At 39.6% G+C, this 19,680-nt stretch overlaps 1 protein-coding gene across 11 annotated transcripts in view; it reads right to left on the bottom strand.

Moving 5' to 3' along the window:
• The window catches only part of NEK11 (NIMA related kinase 11), a 168,380-nt gene that overhangs the window by 53,373 nt on the left and 95,327 nt on the right, over window positions 1–19,680 (bottom strand). The gene's annotated exons all lie outside the window — the stretch shown is intronic.

The following is a 19,680-nucleotide window of genomic DNA, read 5'->3' as shown; positions in this document are numbered from 1 at the left end:
GCTTTGAATCATAATTAATACTACCAGGACTGATTTATGAGCTTTCTTTTTAAATAACAATAAACAAAACCCTTTAAAAACCCTCCGCACATTCCAAGAACTATGTTATATACTAACTAATTCAAGTGAATTCATGTGTGTGCCCACACATGCATGCATGTATGTAATATAAATGAACTTAATACAACTATGAAGAACCCCTTATTGAAAGGAGGAGTCTGTGCTCACCCCACCCAGACAAAATAATATATCTTCAATTTCTTTTCCTTTTTATCATAAAAAATGAGTATATTCCACATTTTAGATAGTTTTGTTAAGTGTAGTGCAGGGCTCACTATTTGTGTAGCTTTAGAAAGACAATTTGAAGCAGTTCAATGCAATAATTGAATAATAATTATTTTGTTGGTAAAGTTATTTATTCTTGGAGGTCCACACACTGAATAATGAAATACCACTTAAACATTCTTCTTTAGAAAGTGGGGAGAATTTAAAAAAAAAAAGAACTCAAATGAAACTCTGGCAATGAAGCATGCTGCTATTGTGCTGCCTGCATAAATGTTGTAAGACTGAAAAACCCAAGTGGAACTGTGTCAGCATTTTGGATGAAAATCAAATATGTAAAACAAGAAAATATTTGTGAAAATATACACTAGGGATGGAACATAGTATTAGAGATATTTTAGCTGGGAAGCTTCCTTCAGCTTGTGCATCAGACAAAATGTAGTTTTAACTGTGATGCTCCTTTTTATGACCTTTAGGAAGCTTTTTTCAAATCAAAATGACAATGCTTTAATGGCCTTTATCTTATGTTCAGATCCTTACTTAAACCATCCAAATAGAGCAGTTTAAAAACACATTCTACTAAACATTTATAAATTTTAATGAATTGTGGTTAAAGTTTATCTTAGGTCAGCGTAGTAAAAGTTATTTATTTAGAAGAGATTAGACTTTGACCAAGAAATAGACACTTGCTGGTGGAAATCAGCATAGCCACAATGAAGTTAATAGGGTTACAGTAATTTACAATTAAGCATCTTGGCTCTTTGTAGCTTCAAACATCAATTTATTGTTATGACACTGAGTGAGAGTAGGATACCAAAATCTCACCTTTAAAATACTGTATACAGCAAAATTTCCCTTCTCAGGAGCAGCTGTGAAATACTTTGATAATAATTCAGTGGAGGCAGCCTAATATTAGAGGAAAGGACTACAAATTAGCCTTCCTGGATTATATTTCTCAGCTCTAGCTTTAAATTGTTGTTTGACGCTGGCTGGAAGGCAGGCATACTAGTGTTCTAATTCTAGATCTGCCACTGACTCATGCTTTCCTAGGACAAGTCACTTCACATCCCCGTGTCTCAACTTCCTCATCTGGAAAATGGACCTACTACTATCTATCTATGTTGTTCTCATGAAGGCCTTACTTCAGTAAAGCACCTGCTTCAAGTTAAACACGTTTAAATGCTTTGCTGAATAAGGATAGCTTGATTAATCGAGACCTAAAAAAAAAAAATCAACATTTATCAAGTACCACCCAGGCTATCTGAGATGCTACAGAATTTTCCTACATTTACAATAACTGTGGGATCTCAGATGCTGTGATAGAGTAAATTGAGTTTTAACAGCAACCACAGTGCCTCATGGAGACACTGAGACTTTATGTTTGTAAAGTTTGAGCCCAAGTGAAAGTGGTTCTGAATAATTAAAAATACCTTACATTTCTGTTTATTACCACTGAAGTGCTAAAGGTGGACCCAAGTGTAAAAAAAGAAGAAAAAATCAACTCAAAAACATTTAGAGTTGTGCAATGAATGCTGTAATTTTATCAAATTAAACTATAAATTCACGGTCCATTTTGGTCAATTTCACGGTCATAGGATTTTAAAAATAGTAAATTTCATGATTTCAGCTATTTAAATCTGAAATGTCACAGCGTTGTAATTCTAGGAGTCCTGACTCAAAAAGGAGTTGAGGGGGGTCACACAAGGTCATTGTAGGAGGGTTGTGGTATTGCTACCCTTACTTCTGCACTGCTGCTGGCAGCAGCGCTGCCTTCAGAGCTGGGCAATGGTGAGTGGCAGCTGCTGGCCAGGAGCCCAGCTCTGAAGGCAGAGCTGCTGCTTCATAAAAGACCAGATTTCGCAGTCCGTGACATGTTTTTCATAGCTGTGAATTTGGTAGGACCCTAACTATAAATGTCAATTCATTTTGCAAAAAGATAAACTTTGCAGAAAACAGAAATGTAAAACTTGTATGATTTTGTTTGCCAAATTGCTAAAAGCGTTCTCTAGATAGTATGATACCCTTGTGACAACTGCAGCTTCCTTCAGTGAGGTAAAAACACTCCTTGATTAATAGATTTAATTTTCTCTTACCCTGAAGTCAGGCTTATAACTAATGTATTAATATTGCATTCAGAAGCTCCCATGCATTTAGGAGACAATGGGTGAGTTCGTGTTTATATATTTAAAAAAAATCTGTGGTGGCTGTGCCCTACCATAGACTGTAACTAGTAGATGCACATCTCTAATGAACAGTAAAAAAGAATTTAATCTTGTTGTCAGCAGGATTTTTTAAGGAGCCTCTATTAACATAATACAGTTAGAGCTTGGGACAGGATGTCAGAAGACCTGCTGGGAGTTGTTCTCCTCCAAGACACTTTCTCACTGTGATCATCTTAAGCTAGTCACTTAGGCTTAGTTTCTCAAGGGTATTTTGGGACCTAACATTCATTGAAAACAATGTGAGTTAGGCACCTAAATACCATTGACGAGATGGGCTTTAACCTCTTTGTGCCTCAGTTTACCAATCTTTACAAAATATACTGAGATCCTTATCCGCAAGCTGCTATAAATTATGAAAAACCTCACCATGATCAAAGGAAAACAACCCTCCCATCACCCCAGATAATTTGAAAATATTACATAAATTCACCCATTCATTACAAAACATGGCACTTTTTTCACGTCTATGGATGAAAACAAGCTTCTTGGGGAAACTGAACAACATTTAGGATACAATCCTCAAAACCTGGCCTCCATTTATGTGCATGCTACTTTGTGCATACAAGTTTTGCACATTAGTGGGAGCACGTTTACTTTCACTTGTGCACTCACATGGCTGAACTTATGCTTGTAAACACATTTGTGTTCTCTTTTCATCCATAAATGGGTCCTGGGACATGTAAATTCTATATGACTGCACAAGTGATAATGCACACTAACAAAGGATAGGATGAGGCACCTTTGAGAACATGGCCCTTAAAAAGTATCACATTGTATACCCCTCATTGCCTCATAATGCCTCTGAAACACAGGAACAAGCTGGAATCTTCCTCAAATGTCATGTTCTGATCTTACATTGGAAATGAACCTTGCAGCACTGGAGGTGAGATTCTCACCCCACTGCAGTCTCTATATGCCACCACATCACTGTTGCTGCATAGGGGCCATAAACAGCCCCCAAGGAACCAGAGAAGCATTTACTTGGTGCAGGTCCTACATAGGGTCACTGTAGGTAGCCCTATGCTGCCCCTCCATTGCAAGCCCTGCTGCAGCAGGCATATTGGCGGTAGAGCCAGGGACAAGAGGAGTGTCTCTATAGTGCATACCACTGTGGTGATTCTAGATTGCTCCATGCTACAGAGCAGCCCACAAGCAGCAGCAGGAGGCTGCCGTATATGACAGCAATTCACTGAGCACCTTTTGGCCTTTAGAGCAGCTCAGAATGAGGCAAAAAGCTACTTTTGCCTTCCACTTCTTCCACGCAGCACAGCATGAAATCCAAACTTAATTGTCCAACTTGGAAAATGCGACAACTCAGAGGAGGGTGTCACCTACCACTGGCTTTTAAGGCATTAATTAACGTAACAAGGAAAATTGTAAAGGTGCAGCAATTCATCCAGTGTAAGGACAGGCTGAGGAAATGTCAGGGCTGCTATAAAAGCAGAGTATTCTGCCTCTAGTAGAAAGTATGGTGCTGGTATGGGGATCACTCTGAGCACTGACAAGGCATTTTCTACCATCATTAACCTTGAAATTATGGCCAGTGAGCCTAGCCCGTGAGGCTTTCCTGTCAGTATTTTATATCCTTTTTTATATCCCTTTCAGATCTGTAGCTGAGAGCTTCTCATGCAATTTAAATTTGTGGCATGATGTACTCCTTCTGATCCTTGGCCTAAGAAAAGAAAACCAATATCTTAATTATTTGTAAATGAGGAAATAAAACAGTGTAGAGAATGACCCAAAATATGGTATGTTATTCTCAGTCATCACAAGCATGAAAAATATATAAGATGTTCAGCACATGAAGGCACATTTCAGAGGATCATGTTGAGAGAGTAAAACCACCTGTAAAAATGGGGTTTGAAATTTTTCCCCCATTGAAAGTTAAGCTTATATACGCATGCAATATCAGATAGGGTGACCAGATAGCAACTGTGAAAAAACAGGACGGGGATAGGGGTAATAGGCACCTATATAAGAAAAAGTCCCAAAAAACGGAACTGTCCCTATAAAAAAGGGACATCCGGTCACCCTAATATCAGATGTATTACAGTTTCATTCTGGGGTTATCATTTCCATGTTCTGCCCAATCCCCCAATGGAGTAAATGCTTGTGAATGGTACGAGGATAAATCCCAGCTATTTTAATCCAACATTTGGAATTAGAGATGATGGCTGTCTCCAGGAAGCTCTATAAAATCAGGGTTTATGTGTTGCTCCATAAGCCAAGTATCTACAATGATCCATATATATTTTATGCACTCAATTATCTGTTTGAGCACATGAATGCATATTTTTCCCCAGGACCTGCAATATATATTTTTTTAATTTACTCTTACTTCTACACTGCAAAATATCTGCGGCAGTGAGACTCAGAGCTCATGTCTTGTGCTACAGCACTAGAAATAGCAGCACGGACATTCCTGTTTGGGCTCTAAAACCCAGTGAGGTGGGTGGGTCTCAGAGCCTGAGCAGGTACATCTACACTCCTATTTTTAGCACTGTAGTGTGAGCCCCACAAGCCTGAAGATGCCAGTTTTGAGACTCACTGCCACAGGGTTTGGGGGGCTCTTTTGTTTTATTTGCAGTGTAGACATACCACTAGGGGCCACTGAGAGGTGCTCCGTACATGAAGTTCCCATTGACTTCAAGTGAGAGATATACCTTATGAGGCTGTGAAACAGCATCCCACAGGGAAGCAGTGGAAGCCCCATTGCTTGGAACTTTTAATGCTAGACTGGAAAAAACACTAGAAAATATACAGGAGGGACAAAGAAAGGTGTATTGGCAAGGAAATGAACTAGATTCTTATAAACTTAAGGTCAGAAGGGACCATTATGATCATCTAGTCTGACCTCCTGCACAATGCAGGCCACAGAATCTCACCCACCCAGTCCTGTAACAAAGCCCTAACCTATGTCTGAGTTATTGAAGTCCTCAAATCGTGGTTTAAAGACCGCAAGGTGCAGAGAATCCTCCAGCAAGTGACCAATGCCCCACGCTGCAGAGGAAGACGAAAAACCTCCAGGGCCTCTGCCAATCTTCCCTGGAGGAAAATTCCTTTCCGACCCCAAATATGGCGATCAGTTAAACCATGAGTATGTGGGCAAGACTCACCAGCCAGCACCCAGGAAAGAATTCTCCGTAGTAACTCAGATCCCACCCCATCTAACATCCCATTGCAGACCATTGGGCATATTTACCTGATAATAATCAAAGATAAATTAATTGCCAAAATTAGGCTATCCCATCATACCATCCCCTCCATAAACTTATCAAGCTTAGTCTTGAAGCCAGATATGTTTTTTGCCCCCACAACTCCCATTGGAAGGCTGTTCCAGAACTTCACTCCTTTAATGGTTAGAAACCTTCGTCTAATTTCAAGTCTAAACTTCCTAGTGTCCAGTTTATATCCATTTGTTCTTGTGTCCACATTGGTACTAAGCTTAAATAATTCCTCTCCCTCGCTAATATTTATCCCTCTGATATATTTATAAAGAGCAATCATATCTCCCCTCAGCCTTCTTTTGGTTAGGATAAACAAGCCAAGCTCTTTGAGTCTCCTTTCATAAGACAGGTTTTCCATTCCTAGGATCATCCTAGTAGCCCTTCTCTGTACCTGTTCCAGTTTGAATTCATCCTTCTTAAACATGGGAGACCAGAACTCCACACTATATTCCAGATGAGGTCTCACCAGTGCTTTGTATAACAGTACTAACACCTCCTTATCTTTACTGGAAATACCTCATCTGATGCATCTCAAAACTGTATTTTCTTTTTTAATGGCCATATCACATTGGCAGCTCATAGTCATCCTGTGATCAATCAATACTCCGAGGTCCTTCTCCTCCTCTGTTACTTCCAACTGATATGTCCCCAATTTATAACCAAAATTCTTGTTATTAATCCCTAAATGCATGACCTTGCACTTTTCACTATTAAATTTAATCCTCTTACTATTACTCCAGTTTACAAGGTCATCCAGATCTTCCTGTATGATATCCCAGTCCTTCTCTGTGTTAGCAATACCTCCCAGCTTTGTGTCATCCACAAACTTTATTAGCACATTCCCACTTTTTGTGCCAAGGTCAGTAATAAAAAGATTAAATAAGATTGGTCCCAAAACCGATGATATCCCAGTCCTTCTCTGTGTTAGCAATACCTCCCAGCTTTGTGTCATCCACAAACTTTATTAGCACATTCCCACTTTTTGTGCCAAGGTCAGTAATAAAAAGATTAAATAAGATTGGTCCCAAAACCGATCCCTGAGAAACTCCACTAGCAACCTCCTTCCAGCCTGACAGTTCACCTTTCAGTATGACCTGTTGTAGTCTCCCCTTTAACCAGTTCCTTATCCAGCTTTCAATTTTCATATTGATCCCCATCTTTTCCAATTTAACTAATAATTCCCCATGTGGAACCATATCAAATGCCTTACTGAAATCGAGGTAAATTAGATCCACTGTGTTTGGTCTAAAAAATCTGTTACCTTCTCAAAGAAGGAGATCAGGTTGGTTTGGCACGATCTACCTTTTGTAAAACCATGTTGTATTTTGTCCCAATTACCATTGACCTCAGTGTCCTTAACTAGTTTGTCCTTCAAAAATTTTTCCAAGACCTTGCATACTACAGATGTCAAACTAACAGGCCTATAGTTACTCGGATCACCTTTTTTCCCTTTCTTAAAAATAGGAACTATGTTAGCAATTCTCCAGTTGTACGGTACAACCCCTGAGTTGACTGACTCATTAAAAATTCTTGCTAATGGGCTTGCAATTTCATGTGCCAGTTCCTTTAACATTCTTGGATGAAGATTATCTGGGTCCCCCGATTTCATCCCATTAAGCTGTTCAAGTTTGGCTTCTACCTCAGATGTGGTAATATCTACCTCCATATCCTCATTCCCATTTGTCATCCTACCATTATCCCTAAGCTCCTCATTAGCCTCATTAAAGACTGAGGCAAAGTATTTGTTTAGAGATTGGGCCATGCCTAGATTATCCTTAACCTCCACTCCATCCTCAGTGTTTAGCGGTCCCACTTCTTTCTTTGTTTTCTTATTTATATGGCTATAGAACCTTTTACTATTGGTTTTAATTCCCTTTGCAAGGTCCAACTCCACATGACTTTTGGCCTTTCTCACTTTATCCCTACATGTTCTGACCTCAATAAGGTAGCTTTCCTTGCTGATCCCTCCCATCTTCCACTCCTTGTAGGCTTTCTGCTTTTTCTTAATCACCTCTCTGAGATGCTTGCTCATCCAGCTTGGTCTACGACTCCTGCCTATGAATTTTTTCCCCTTTCTTGATGGGTCTTTTCTATCCCTCATTTCTATGACTCTGAGAACAAAAACAATAGCAAATCACAGACAGAATTCTATAGTAACACAAGACCCAGGAATACAACAAAAGTAAAAAACAACAACAAAGATATAGGTGTTTTGTACTTTGGTGTACAGGATTAAGAGCAGGAAAGAGCATTCTTTTATCTACAGTGGACTTTGTTTAGTGCTGATTTACCTCCTGTGCAATGCCTCTTACGTTAATGGAGTTGCATGATGTGTAAATCGGAATGGAATTTAGTCCCACACGGTTTGGGGTGAGTCTCTGCTGATGAGAACCTAGCAGAAATAACTGAGCTCACATGACATTTTGCTCAAAAATGAGTCAGAGCTTTTTGGAGTTTTCTTATGACTCACAGTTACAGTTGTTAGACATATTTTGTTCAAAATATTTTTTGTAGTGAAAAGTAGCTTTTTTATCAATATGGAAAATCTCTGTGAGAAATGTTCATGTTCAACATGCCTTTTTTCAACAAAAAACAGAAAATTTCAGCTGAAGTTAATTTTTGTTTGGGGCAAAAAAAGACAAACAAAAATTGATTTTCTGATAAAACCCAAAAGCTTCTGCAGAAAAATTGCAACAAAAATGGAAATGATTGTTTTTATCACCATTTTTTGTGAGAACTAAATAGTTTTCGGACTGGCTCTATTCATAGTGGGCATTGAAAAGCAAGAAACAGTGAGGCAGCAGTGGTATTGATGAGTGTGTGGCTGCCATTCAAGATCAACTCGAAGGTCCGATAGCCTCATAATCTCCCATATGAGTTCTAAATATTCAGAAATGCTTGTGAGGATGGTGACAGGGGAAGAAATAACAGTACAAGGATGACAATAACACAGGAGACTCAGTAACAGTCTTTGGAAACCATTTCCTTTATGCATGAGGAGATCCAATTATTTCAAAGGTTGCCCTATAACATGCATAGTGTCCAGCAGAAACACAGCAGCAGCACAGCAAGAGCTGTACATCTCATTAAAGGAAAACTGACCACAAAACTATATTAAAAGCTATGCTTAGTCCTGGGGTTATCTTCAGCTTTTTGATCAGTCAGAGAAAACTTTTTAAAAATACCTTTGTATGCCTATTGTAAATAGCAGAGACTACTTGCTACTATCAGTCTCAGTTTGATGACAGTGAGTGTGAAGGAGGAAGTCTTTATGTATCAAATAACTAGCTGCTATTTTGGGAAGGTAGTTACCTCCTCCCCAGATTCCATTCAAATGTGCCATTTTCAAGCAGTAAATTAGGGATATTTTCAAGACTAGGGTCTATTGGAACCATAGCAGTCAGATAGAATGGGTCAGATACACACATGGTGTAAGCAGCTATATCACCCATGAAAGTCTGGATGTAAATATTAACATGTAATGTAAATTTAGTTTAGATGTAAACAGGGATGAAAATTACATGCTGGATGTATGCTGATCAGAAAATAAGTGATTGAAGAATATCTCAGGGATTAACAGAAGAGATTCACACTTAATAACATAAAACAGCCATATTGGGTCAGATCAATAGTCCATCTAGCTCAGTATCCTGTCTTCTGACAGTGGCCAATGCCAGGTGCTTCAGAAGGAATTAACAGAACAGCACAATTTCAGTGATCCATCCCCTGTCATCTACTCCCAGAGCACAGGGTTTCATCCTTGATCATCTTGGCTCCTAGCCATTGATGGACCTATCCTCCATGAACGTATCTAATTCTTTTTTGAACCCAGTTATATTTTTGGCTTCATAACATCCTCTGGCAACGAGTTCCACAGTGGATTGTGCATTATATGAAGTAGTACTGGTACTTCCTTTTGTTTGTTTTCAATCTGCTGCCTATTAATTTCATTGGGTGATCCCTAATTTGTGTGTTATAAGAAGGAGTAAATAACACTTCCTTATTCACTTTCTCCACATCATTCATGATTTTATAGACCTCTATCATATCCCCCCTTAGTCATCTCTCTTCCAAGATGAAAAGTCCCAGGCTTTTAATCTTCTCCTTGTATGGAAGCTGTTCCATACCCCAATTATTTTTGTTGCTTTTCGTTGAACTTTTTCCAATTCTAATATATCATTTTTTAAAATGGGGCAACCAGAACTGCATGCAGTAGTCAAGGTGTGGGCATACCATGGCTTTATATAGTACCATTATGATATTCTCTTATTATCTATCCCTTTACTAATGGTTCCTAACAGTCTGTTAGCATTTTTGGCTCCTGCTGCACATTAAGCAGATGTTTTCAAAGAACTATCCACAATGACTCCAACATTTCTTTCTTTAGTGGTAATAGCTAATTTAGACCCCATCATTTTGTATGTATAGTTGGCATTATGTTTTCCAATGTGCATTACTTTGCATTTATCCACACTGAATTTCATCTGCCATTTTGTTGCCCAGTCACCCAGTTTTCTGAGATCCCTTTGTAACACTTCCCAGTCTGCTTTGGACTTAACTATCTTGAGTAGTTTTGTATTGTCTGCAAATTTTTCCACCTCACTGTTTATACCTTTTTCCAGATCATTTATGAATATGTTGAACAGCACTAGTCCCAGTACAGACCCCTGAGGGACACCACTATTTACCTCTCTCCATTCTGAAAACTGACCATTTATTCCTGCCATTTGTTTCCCATCTTTTAACTTTAAATTAGCCAGGTCAACTTCAGAGATGAAAAACAGAGTGTAAAAATTACAGACCTAGGAGACGCAATGAGTGGACATAGAAAAATAAACTAAGCTAAAATAGTCGCTTTTCTTGCTGTTACCTCCTCAAATCCCACAGGGTATTTATACTGTACCTATTTTTCACTTGCACTGAAACCCAAATTGGTGGAAGTTGCCACTTATACTTGTTTTCTGAGCAGCTTTAACTTATTTAGTTACTGAGTCTGACTGTTTACATAACCACCAAATTTGGCACAGCTGCTCTGAAGTACAGTTTTAATATGCAAACTGAATGTGTAAATCCTGCATCCGGGAGTTCCGTATTTAGTGTCTATCAATAGCTTCCTAATCACCTGTGATCTGTTTATAAGTCAATGGCTGACTTTTTTTTTTTTTTGGTTGGTTGGGTTTCGGCTCATCTCTGTAAAATGCAATGAAAAGTTCTACTGCCATGTAAGTAGTTAATAATACGTGCTTCTGTGAGGAACAAGTAGGCTCAGAAAGTATGGGGCACTAGACCACCATGCAAATACCCCGGCCCTCAGTAATGCCCCACGATCTGTGCAATTTTCCATTGCCTACCTACCAGATAAAGGGCCACACCCACACTCCACAGGCATCCTCCTGACTATAAGAATTACACTCATTCCATTGGGACAGAGACCCCATCCAACCTAGAAATGGGTTCTTTAGACCACTGGAGAGTAGGCCAATGGGATATAACATATGTTTGTTGTCCTGACAATCTGTAATACTTTATCAGACCTAATTGGCATGACCAGGTGGGCCTGATTTTCCTCTAATTCACAGTGGAGTACCTCAGCTGAAGACAAGAGAGTTACACCACTTTTGAACTTGCTTAAGAAAGAGAAGAGTTAGGCCCTATGCACAGAATTATAGAATAGATTGTATTTCTGCCCCTCCATAAATGCTGTTATAGCCACATTATTATAAAATTGGCAGCCAGTCCTGATGAAGCTATGTAAACACTGTAAAATTTTGTAAATATTTGCTACAAAATTTGTACATTTGTGAAAAACATTATCAATTAATCTGAGCATGTGTCTGCTCTTTAACTGCTTATTAATTTCATTTTGTGTTCAGTTAGTGTTTACTAACTGTATGTGTTTGGAATCATATATGAATGTACCTGATCATTCATCCAATGGAAGAATTAAGTGATTCCCAGGGTTGGTTTAAAAAATACCTGCCCATGTTCTGACTGGGTAAGTGGCTGATCAAGGTTATATAAAGATAGATATAGGTTCTTTTTATTAATATCAAGATGTTAAACAAAAGCAATAAAGAAGACATCAGAAAATAATGGCAACTGTGTAGGAATATATTTTGCTGTCTCCAGGCATTCAAAAATGTTTGAAGTGTTTATATTAATGAAGACAAAAGCTTACACTTATCCCACTCTTAATACGTTTGTTGCATTAGTGTTGAAGATGCATTTCTCAGGAGAATATTTGGAGAGAAGATGAGAAGTTACACCAAAGCATTTATCAAACGATTTGCATTTCATTTGGGTCACTGTAATGATGAAAAACTGCTGTTCCTTCAGTCTGTGCAGCTTTGATATTTTAATGATTGACTTACATGAATAAGGTGCTCTAAATACAATTATCCACATCCAGTTATCCAGAGAAAAGATAGGGTTTTATGCATAAATGCAGTACTTAACACAAACTGTAGACAGTAAACACAGCCACATATTTTAAGTAAAGTTGCATGGTTTTTATAACAGTTACAATATTATCATGATGGCTTGTTAATTGTTACATTCCTCCTATATCTAGTGAAGTTTTTCAGAAGTTGGGAATGGGTGACAGAGGATGGATCACCTGTTCTGTTTATTCCCTCTGAAGCACCTGGCATTGGCCACTGTTGGAAGACAGGATACTGGGCTAGATGGACCTTTGGTCTGACCCAGTATGGCCGTTCTTATGTTTATATTCCAAGTTCCTGTGCATAAAATATTCTCAACAGACCAAACTGATCCTATGTAATGCTACTAAAACCCATAGAGAAGGATGAATTTGACTCTATTGATTTCATTATTTTCTTCCTCTTAGTAATAGTTTAATTATATTACACAGAATTAGCTAATCAAAATGTTGTGCCCCATTTGTCCACCCCAAGATTAGCTTTTGGACATAGTTATTTTAAAGTGTGGCTCCACTGTGAAAAGTGACTGACTGACCCTGTTATTTTCTGGCGGGAGAAGATTTTTCTTCCAAATATTGTCAAAAGGTCTGCCTGCAACCTGCCAAGTCCCAGTCTCCAACCCCACGTTTGGAGCACCAGCAGAAAGGAAAAGTTTCACCAGGATCATCCCAACAATACAGTCCCAGTGCTATCCCAGAAGGGAATGGGTCTGAAGAGGGTGGTGGTGTAATGACCTCAGAGTGCAAGTCCTCAGTTTTGACAGGTCTAGCACCCAGGGCTGCAGGTGACGTAGGTCTCCAACACTCCCTTGTCATGACTAAGGGAGACAAAGCAGCACCTCATTAATCTTGGAAGATCAGGTTCCACAGGAAATCCTATCAGGATGCCCAGGCCTAGAGAAACTGACTGGCTCACACTCACTGCTTAAGTCAGGAAATAACCCAGGTGGATTGTCAAGCAATTGTGAAGACTCTGTTGCATTGGACATTTGCCCATTGTTTGTCTCCTGCATTCTGCATCCAGCTATTCCTGGTTTCTGCTCTGCTTCTGTCCTGCTCCTCGTTCCTGCCTTGCTCCTGTTCTGTGTCTGTTCTTTGCCTTATCTCTCCCTCTTGTCCTTATCATCACTCCTGACCATCAGCTCTGATTCTGGCTCTGACCCTTGGTTCAACTTCAGATTTTGACTCTTGCTTTGATCATTGGGCCAGACTGTCTACATCCCAGTTCCTAACACATCTTTCTTGAATTGAGATTACCAGAACTGGACACGATATTGCAGTAACAGTCACATCAGTTTCAAATAAAGAGGTAATATACCCCCTCTACTCCTACTCAGTATTTCCCTACATCCAACGTAAAAAAACACTTGAAATGCAGAATCTATCCTTGCTTCTCGCCATAAACTGTCAGAAGATCTACTGAGGATCTTGGCATTAGCTGCTTTCTTTTGTGCTAATCACTTTTCAATTGTTATAAAAAGTTTTCATCTCTCACCTTTGTCCATCAGTCAGCTCCATTCACCCAGTCTCTCTGTTTTATAATCTATTCCCTTTTTATTTTTGTATACTCCACTGATTATAATATTTTAAATTCATTAACTTAATAAATACGTTGCAACATATTACACCTGGCAACCCCCCTGATTTCATTATAATTCCAAAATAGCAAGGTACATTACAATAATTGCATACATTATTTCTATATTTCCATTGCTAATTGTAAGGTTTGGATGTATTGCTTTGAATTTCAAGTGGATAAAGTTTCAACTGAATCTAAATAATAAATTCTCACACATACAAAGAAAATGTAGAGTTAATGGTTAAATTTTTCAGTCAAGTTTTTCGTAAGCCTTGTTGGATAATTTCTAAATATGTTGTACCTAACTGAAAGAGAGGAGCAAAGACTTAAACATTTTAGGCCACGTTGTTAAAGGGCCCCCATTGTGAGCATACACCATCTGAGTTATGGCTGCATGCATGCATGCATATTAGGGAACTGCACACTAAAAGTAATTACCCGAGATGTGATGTCAGAGATAGTCACAAACATCAAATGCCTTTAGAAAATATTGCATTTTGCTTTTTGACTCTGGATATAAACTGTAATAGAATAATCGTTATAATAACTAATTGTTAAGCGCACCTCTGTGTGATTACCATAGTATCCTCATAACCATAAAGACTATAGTATGGATGTAGCCTTGTGATTCCATAGTTAAGTTAAGGTTACATTACAGATTCTACTCTGTGCCACCCACTGGAGGAGCCCCAGCCATAAGGGCAGGATGGGTTGTGGCCTGGACATTGCTACATCCCAGATATTCCCTTGTCATACAAAAACTTAACTTGCACGGGGGCCAAGCTGGCCTTCTGCAGCCCCATTGTAGAGGAAACACAAGCTGCCCCTACACTGGGTTCAGCACTGGTGCAGGGATGAATTCCTCCCAAGGAGCAGATCTGTTGAGCTCGAAGGTAGTTTTAAACTTTTAATCATCTTTGTTGATCTTTTCTGGACTTTCTCCAATTTGTCCACATGTTTCCTGAAATGGGGCACCCAGAACTGGGCACAATACTCCAGCTGAGGCCTAATCCGCACAGAGTAGAGCGGAAGAATTACCTCTTGTGTCTTACTTACAACACTCCTGCTAATACATCCCAGAATGATGTTTGCTTTTTTTTTTTTGCAAGTATTACACTGTTCACTCATATTTAACTTGTGATCCACTATGATCCTCGGATCCCTTTCGCAGTACTCCTTCCTAGGCAGTTTTGTATGTGTGCAACTGATTGGGCCTTCCTAACCGGAGTATTTCACATTTGTCCTTATTGAATTTCATCCTATCTACTTCAGACCATTTCTCCAGTTTGTCCAGATCATTTTGAATTACAATCCTATCCTCCAAAGCACTTGCAACCCCTCCCTGCTTGGTATCGTCCGCAAACTTTATAAGTGTACTTTCTATGCTGTTATCTACATAATTTGTGAAGATATTGAACAGAACCGGACCCAGAAGTGATCCCTGCGGGCCCCCACTTGACATATCCTTGCAGCTTGACTGGGAACCACGGATAACTACCCTCTGGGAGTGGTTTTCCAACAAGTTATGTACCTACTTTATAGTAGTTCCATCTAGACTGCATTTCCCTAGTTTGTTTATGAGACGATAATGTGATACAGTATCAAAGGCCTTACTAAAGTCAAGTATATCACATCTACCGCTTCCCCCTATCCACAGTTTGTTACGCTGTCAAAGAAAGCTATTAGGTTGATTTGACATGATTTGTTCTAACAAATCCATGCTGTTACTTATCACCCTATTATCTTCTAAATATTTGCAAACTGATTGCTTAATTATTTGCTCCATTGTCTTTCTGGGTACTAAAGTTAAGATGGCTGATCTGTAATTCCCTCAGTTATCCGTATTCCCCTTTTTATAGATTGGCACTGTATTTGCCCTTTTCCAGTCATCTGGAATCTCACCCATCTTCCAGGACTTTTTGAAGATAATCACTAATGGCTCAAATATCTCCTCCATCAGCTGCTTGAGTAGTCTCTAGGATATATTTCATCGGGACCTGGTGACTTGAAAACGTCTAACTTGTCTAAGTAATTTCTAACTTGTTCTTTCCCTGTTTTAGCCTCTGATCTTACCACATTTTTACTGGCATTCATGAAGTTGCTACAATTGCTACTAAACTTTTTGATGAAAACAAAGAAAAAAGTCATTTATCACTTCTTCCATTTCTACATTTTATATTATTGTTTTACTCTCCACATTGAGTAACGGGCTTCCCTGTCCTTGGTCTTCCTCTTGCATCTAATGTGTTTGTAGAATGTTTTCTTGTTACCCTTTATGTCTCTAGCTAGTTTAATTTCATTTTGTGCCTTGGCCTTACTAATTTTGTCCCTACATACTTGTGTTATTTGTTTATATTCCTCCTTTGTAATTTGACAATCCTTTCCTTGCTTCCACAGCACTGCATCCGCAATACAGTCTCAATATAGGTTATCAAATATAGCAGAGAATGCATCCCATTTTGTCAAAAAGTGGACTGCCCTGCTCCAAAAGGGGCAAAGCCCTGCGCAACATTTCCCCTGTAAGTAGGCTCATCTCCAGTTCCACTTTGCCTGGTCTATGTGGTTACATGTGAGGACAGAGTAAGAAAAGCAAATGGTGCTGGCTCAAAAGTCCCCTAAACTTCCGGTGATCACCATCAAAGCATTCAGGTAGGGGAACTGAGGGATCCTGCTTGAGTGAAGGAGGTCCCCCCTGAGCCTGGAGTGTGGCAACTTCTCCATAGGAATGAGCAAGTTATTTGTAGAGCAACTGATCCTCTGCTGAAAATGGAGTCACTTGGGTCCACAGTGCTAGATTCCCGGTCTGAAGTTAGTTAACTTGTTTCTCTGGGACTAGGGACAAGGGGGAACTGCTGGGTAGCAGCAAGCCCTCCTCCTCCTCCATTCAGGTACCATGAAGAGTGAAGTCTAAGCAGGTCTTGGCAATTGTTAGGAACTGGGACATGGGTGGTCTGGCCTGATGGTCAGGAGTCAAGCCAAGGGTCAGAACTGGAGTCAGAGTCAGGAGTTGAGCCAAGGGTCAGAGCCAATGGTCAAGAGTGAGGCATAAGGTCAGGAACAAGAGATGAGGCGAGGATCCGACATGGAGAAGGAGCAAGGCAGTAACTAGGAATAGAATGGGAGCAGAGCAGGAACCAGAACAAGACTGGATCCAGATTGCAGGAGACAGGCAAAGAGTGGGGCCTGATGTGGCAGCCACAGGGAGCCTATGCAGTTGCTCAGTCAACCCACCTGGGTCACTTTCTGGCTTAACTAGTAGGTGCAAGCCAATCAGATGCCCCAGACCTGACCTTTCAAGATTAGTGAGGTGCTACTTTGTCTGTCTCCCTTGGTGGATGACAAGGGTGTATTGGAGCCCAAGGCCCCCCACAGCATCAGGTTCTACACCCGTTGAAACTGATGACCCACATCCTTAGAGCCTTATGGGGTGTTAACACATTGGAGAGGGTTCAGGGAAGAGCCACAAGCATGATTAAAGGATTGAAATATGTGCTTATAGTGGTGAGCTCAAACTATTTAGCTTAACAAAGAGAATGTTATGGAGCAATTTGATCCAATTTGTAAGTACCTACATGGGAACAAAAATTCGATAATGGGCTCTTGAATCTAGCAGAGAAAGGTATAACACAATCCAATGGCTGGAAGTTGAAGCTAGACTAATTCAGACTGGAAACAAGGCACATTTTTTAATAGTGAGTATAATTAGTCATTGGAACAATTTACCAAGGGTCCTGGTGGATTCTCCATCACTGCCATTTTAAAATCAAGATTGGATGTTATTCTAAAAGATCTGCTTTAGCTAAAACACAAATTAATTCAGGGAAGTCCTATGGACTGTATTATACAGGAGATCAGGCTAGATGATCACAGTGGTCCCTTCTGGCCTTATAATCTATTAATCTATGAAAACAAATGGACAAGCCCTCTTCAGCACTTAGTCCAAATAAGGTATCTAGGTGCTGGAGATCTAACGAGGGGTAATGAAGGAAGAAATTCTTCCCCCCCAGGCTGCAGAGTGGGAACTGGGCATCTCTGCAGCCACCACTGCAACCTAAGACCCAAATTCTGAAAAATCCTTAAGCATATGCTTAACTACAACTTAATACAGATGGCTTTAAGTACACGATTCAACTTAAGCATGTGCCTAAGTGCTTTGCCGAACTGAGGTCGAATTAGGCTCTGTGGCCCCAGAGCCTCATGGGGACGAGGTAGAAGGAGGTGGAGGAGAAGGGAGAATCAGAGGATTCATAGCAGTAGGAGATTTACTGATCCCAACCCATCCACAAATCAGCCCTGCACAACAGCGTGCAGGAATCCTTCACTGTATACAGGAACTGTGCACCTCCTTGTACATGCTCTGTGGGCCAAATTCTGTTCTGCTACACCAGTGTAAATCTGGAGTAATTATTATCTGAAGAACTATACTTGATTTCCTCTGGTGTAGCAGAGAAAAGAGCTTGACCGCAAGTCTGAGATTCTGTTATATATATATGTCCTTTCAATCCCAGGTTAGATGTTTACCCCATTTGGAGTCTTCATATTCCCTATCCTATATAGAAATATACCATGGGTGGGTTAACTGTGTTTGCAATGCATGGGTTCATAAATACTTTTTAAAAAATAATAAACATTTGTCCCCCTCTTGCTTACCGTGACCTTTCAGCTGTGAAATTGATATGAATGTTAAGTGGCACTTTGAGCCAAAAATAAGAGTACATGGCTTTAAATTTTCATTGCTCTATCCATTTTTGTCACTTAGATGAATCACTTTGTTGTAAAGATGAAATGATAAGACAGATACAGTTTGGCGAGCCCAGAAATTAAATGTGAGGGTATTTTGCAGTAATAGCAGAGAAGCACCACAGGAGTCTCACCTGAGGACTACAATGACAGTGTGTTTGTAATATACTCTTCCTCATTTTCCATTTTTATTAAAACCCAGTTCTACTCCTATTTATGCTAATGTAAATCAGGATGAACTTTACTGAGGTCAGTGCAATTTTACCAGTGTGAAACTTATGTGAGAAGAGAATTAGGCCTTTAGTAGAATAAGCATTGTTCTTCTGTGTATCTAACACTACCACACCACTCTTGACAACCTATTAGGTACTGCCTTGCAAAGCCATCACATGAGAACAGACATCTTCTATCCACAGTAACTGAACAATAAAACATTAAGGGCTAGATTCTCCACTGGTGTAAACCAGCAGAGCTACACTGACTTACATCATATTACACAGATGTAAATTTAGTGCAGAATGTGGCCTTCAGCATCCAAGCTCTTACTCAGAATCTAATTAGGCAGGACAATGGGCACCTGCTATTCTAAAGAAATTATCTTTATATTATTCTAGATGAGTAAGAAATAAAACAATATTACCTTACATTATATTTCAGTAGCTTTCAAACAGAAGAATGAGAGCAGAAGCTGCATTATATATCTGATCTACCTACCTACCTATATGGGCCAAATTCACACTGGTGGCAGAAAAAGGCACCAGTTATACTCCCCTGTACCAGGAAGGCTGATTGTGCTTCAAGGAGACTTTTATTCTTATTTTATATCAGCTTGTGCCCTCCTCTATAGATAAATTCACACTCTACTCCAGATGCAGCTGTACATGTTTCAATTCACTCCAGATGCAGATGTATCTCACCGTTGGGAACAACTGGACAGATAGGAGAGTTTCACTCTTGTTGTGTGCCATCTTTTGCCCTCCCCCCCACATAAACTGGCCTCTACTTACCAGCTGTATTATGCAGCTAGTTTTGTTTTTATTCTGATATACTGCAGTTTAGAGGCAAAGTATATATAATCACAAGACATTGAGCCATACCCAGAAAACATTACGCTGCCATAATTCACATGATACAAATAGGGATGCTTTGTTAAATGAAACACATCAAAGAGAGAACAAAAAAAGAATAGTA

Source organism: Mauremys reevesii, linkage group 2, assembly GCF_016161935.1.
Source record: "Mauremys reevesii isolate NIE-2019 linkage group 2, ASM1616193v1, whole genome shotgun sequence".
NCBI lineage: Eukaryota > Metazoa > Chordata > Testudines > Geoemydidae > Mauremys > Mauremys reevesii.
This window is presented reverse-complemented; position numbering and strand designations above follow the sequence as displayed.